Source organism: Austrofundulus limnaeus, unplaced genomic scaffold (assembly GCF_001266775.1).
Source record: "Austrofundulus limnaeus strain Quisiro unplaced genomic scaffold, Austrofundulus_limnaeus-1.0 Scaffold3, whole genome shotgun sequence".
Taxonomy (NCBI): domain Eukaryota; kingdom Metazoa; phylum Chordata; class Actinopteri; order Cyprinodontiformes; family Rivulidae; genus Austrofundulus; species Austrofundulus limnaeus.
Window position 1 is genome coordinate 1,660,931 of NW_013952405.1, and position 3,276 is coordinate 1,664,206.

Sequence of the window (3,276 nt, forward strand, 5' to 3'; positions counted from 1 at the left end):
CACACACACACACACACACACACACACACACACACACACACACACAATGTTATGCAACACCTTGCACAACTGGCACAGACACTTTTACAAAATAGGTTAAATGGTTCCAACTGAAGTCTCAGTTTCTTGCATCTTCTTGAGAGATTTTTTTTTCCAGTCACATATTTGTTTGTCAGCGTCTCCTGAGCTGAGAATCTTCTTTCCACTAAATTAACAAKTTACTGTCTTTTTCCAAAATGCATCCTTTTTTTACGTTTCGCTGGATCAAGTCGTGTGGGATCCTGCGCAGCTCTTGATTCTTTGGCAGACCAAACCTGTTTTAWTTKAATGTTTTCCATWTCAAACCAATGAGAGCGAGAGAGAKAACAGAACACAGGAGTGAAGCTGGGCTTCTTCCATGCATGAATCTCAACTCCTTCACAGCTGCATTTCTTATGAGAACATCTGAATGGCTGTTGTTTTCTGTTACCTTTTTTGGTCCTTTTCTGGTACAATCATATTTTGCCAGGACCGGCAGTCCTTATGGGAGCCAAAATCTATCCTAGTACGTTGGAACCTCATTTTTTTCCTACAGAGCTTAAGTGTAAACTGAGTTTATATTAGGATGATTAGGTTATGGTAAAGGTCTTTAGGTCACAGAAATTAACTGAATCAATACAATTTCCTAATACAGAGAAATCCAAACCTGTGCATGTGTGTGTGTACGTTTTTGTTGCCTGATATGGACAATTTTTGACCATTTTCCTGGTACACACAGTCTGGTGAGGACCCACTGTTCCTTATGGGGACAAAACCCCAGTTTCCATCGGGGAAAATACCATTTGTAGGTCAGGGGTTCGGTTTAGGATTAAGTTAATTGAGTTTAGGTTAGTTTTAGTGTCAGTTATAGGCACCTGTGTGAGGTTAATTTTAGGGTAAATGGTCAGGGTTAGGATATAAAATTACCAAAAAATGAATGGAAGTCAATCCATGGTCCCTACGGGGATATAAAGACAAATCTGTGTGTGTGTGTGTGTGTGTGTGTGTGTGTTTGTGGTTGACTGAAACTACGAGAGCCTGAAATAAGGTCACTGTTAATACTTTTATTAAAAGGCTTGATGGAGGTTTTGCAGTGTGTTCTCGTTTTGCCCGACACTTTTTAAACTCTTCACCGTGTGTGTGTGTGTGTGTGTGTGTGTGTGTGTGTGTGTGTGTGTGTCCACGCTACTTTCTTCATGACAAGTGCAGCCCTCCAGGGTTGCTGTTCTCCACAAAGACACTAATGTGAAGTGACAGGACAGCCAGTGGAGCTCTGCTCGGAGGGGACCTGCTTTGTGGAGGAGACCCATGAGTCTGGCCTGTGGTGGACAACAATGCAGAAAAAGACCTCTGAAGGACAAAGCTTCTTCTTTTTTTTTTTTTTTGTCCTTCTTTGAAAGCATCTCAGGCTGTTGTTTCTTTCTCCTTCTCCCTTTCACACATTTTAAACACTTGTCAAAAAAGGAGAAAAAATCTCACGCTGAGACTCTCAAAGTCCCGATTATCAWACAGCTAGTTTAGTATTTTTAAGGCTGACAACAAAGCAGGTTATGTCTGCTCTCATTTCTACAGAAACACTATTTCTTAGCACAAACTTAACTAAAATGTTTGCATTATTCAGACTGAAATGAYGCAGGGTCTAAATGAGGATGTCTTTAAGTTCTTTTGCACTGATGCAACTGTCTGTACAGCAAAAGTATCACAACATTATTGTTTTAAAATGAGCTGCCATGTACATTTTACTTTTTTCTTAACTATAGCTGCTGTCAAACAAGCACACAAATGCTTTCTTTTTTAAGCACACACTCGTTAAACTTTAACACTTTAGGCATGTGTGTGTGTTCTCTTTGCCATAATGAAAATTTCAACCCCTGATAAAGTTAATACAACGAATATTATAAGGAACATGTGATTTTTTAAAATGGAATCAGACTCTGGTCAAGTGGTCTCTTGGGTTAAAAACACTTGGTGTTGTTCTAACAATGTCCACCTGAGGGCGCTCTCTGTGAGGTCGGATTTGGTTGAATGGTGAGGTGACTGGTGCGTCTTAGCAGCAACAAACCAGAGAATCTGCGAATTTTGGGAAACTCTCTTCAAAATAAAATATTCGTTGAAAGCAGATTTGTAATTTTGTGAATTTAGAGCAAGAACAGCGACCTAATGAAAGAAATGGGAATGTGCTACAAAATAATGATCTTTCAGAATAAACTTCTTCAGTAGCTGACTTTTTTTCCACATATCATTGAAGGTTATAGTTTGTTTTTTTCTTGTATTTCTTGATGAGAGATGATAAACTCTAGTTTAATTGTTTGGTCTTTTTTCCCCCTTAAAATATCTGATGTATAAAAAATTGTATATGGTCACTTTTCTGCTAAATAAACAGAAAAACAACCCAATATTTTTCAATTTCTACAAACAAAACAAAACAAAACAACTACAACTACAAGAGCAATAAAGTGTAATTAGATTAGCTATAACTGTGTGCATGTTTATTTAATCAGGACAGTAGGCAAATAAAGCATAAATAMATACATTTGATGAACTGCAACACATTTAGCCTTAGACAAATTTACAAAAGAAAAAAAACAGGTGTTCAACAATTCAYATACATACATTTATTAATCAAATAATTTAGTTGATTTGTACAGCTATTGAGCTAAAATTTGATGTGGTAGGAGCTGACAAATAAACTGGAGCGTGAATTCTCGCGATAAGACACGAGACTGGCCCTCACTTTTCTTTTTCGGAAGAGGGGGCATATTATTTTGAAAGTACTCACAGGAAGTGAGAAGGGGGCCACCCRATCAGCCTTGACGTTTCTTCTGAGTCACGTGGTCCGGGCTGACGGAGAGCTGATGGAGCCAGATGAAAAAAGGTAGGAGGCGAGCCCCTCCGGTTGCGCGTCAGCATCCCCCCCTCAAATAGAAATCCGCTGGTGTCACTTCAACCAGAGAGAGAAGGACGGCTGCAAAACCCCTACCAGAAATCCACCTCACTTGGCATGCTGTGATTTTTATTCAGTTTTATTTTTGAATGTTTATTTATATTTATATTTTTGGTGTGATGCCAAAGAAGGAGCGGAACGGCAGGCTGTGAGGAGAGGCCGGAGCCTTCTGGAGGATGTAGAGAGGACCGGGGCGCGCTGTCCCAGGGGAGCCCATCGGGAGAGCTGGCGGTGAGGATGCTGCTCTAACGCACCGAGTGAGCGCGCACACACACACACACACACACACACACACACACACACACACACACACA

At 40.1% G+C, this 3,276-nt stretch overlaps 1 protein-coding gene across 2 annotated transcripts in view; it reads left to right on the forward strand.

Annotated features, from left to right (window-relative positions):
• The first annotated feature begins 2,900 nt into the window (after window positions 1-2,900).
• The window catches only part of LOC106523440 (uncharacterized), a 55,702-nt gene continuing 55,326 nt past the window's right edge, over window positions 2,901-3,276 (forward strand). Inside the window, exon 1 of one of the 2 annotated variants that reach the window (XM_014016865.1) lies at window positions 2,901-3,219. The gene's annotated coding sequence lies outside the window, so the exon portion shown is untranslated. The remainder of the gene's footprint in view (window positions 3,220-3,276) is intronic. The other variant, XM_014016872.1, reaches the window with a different exon arrangement.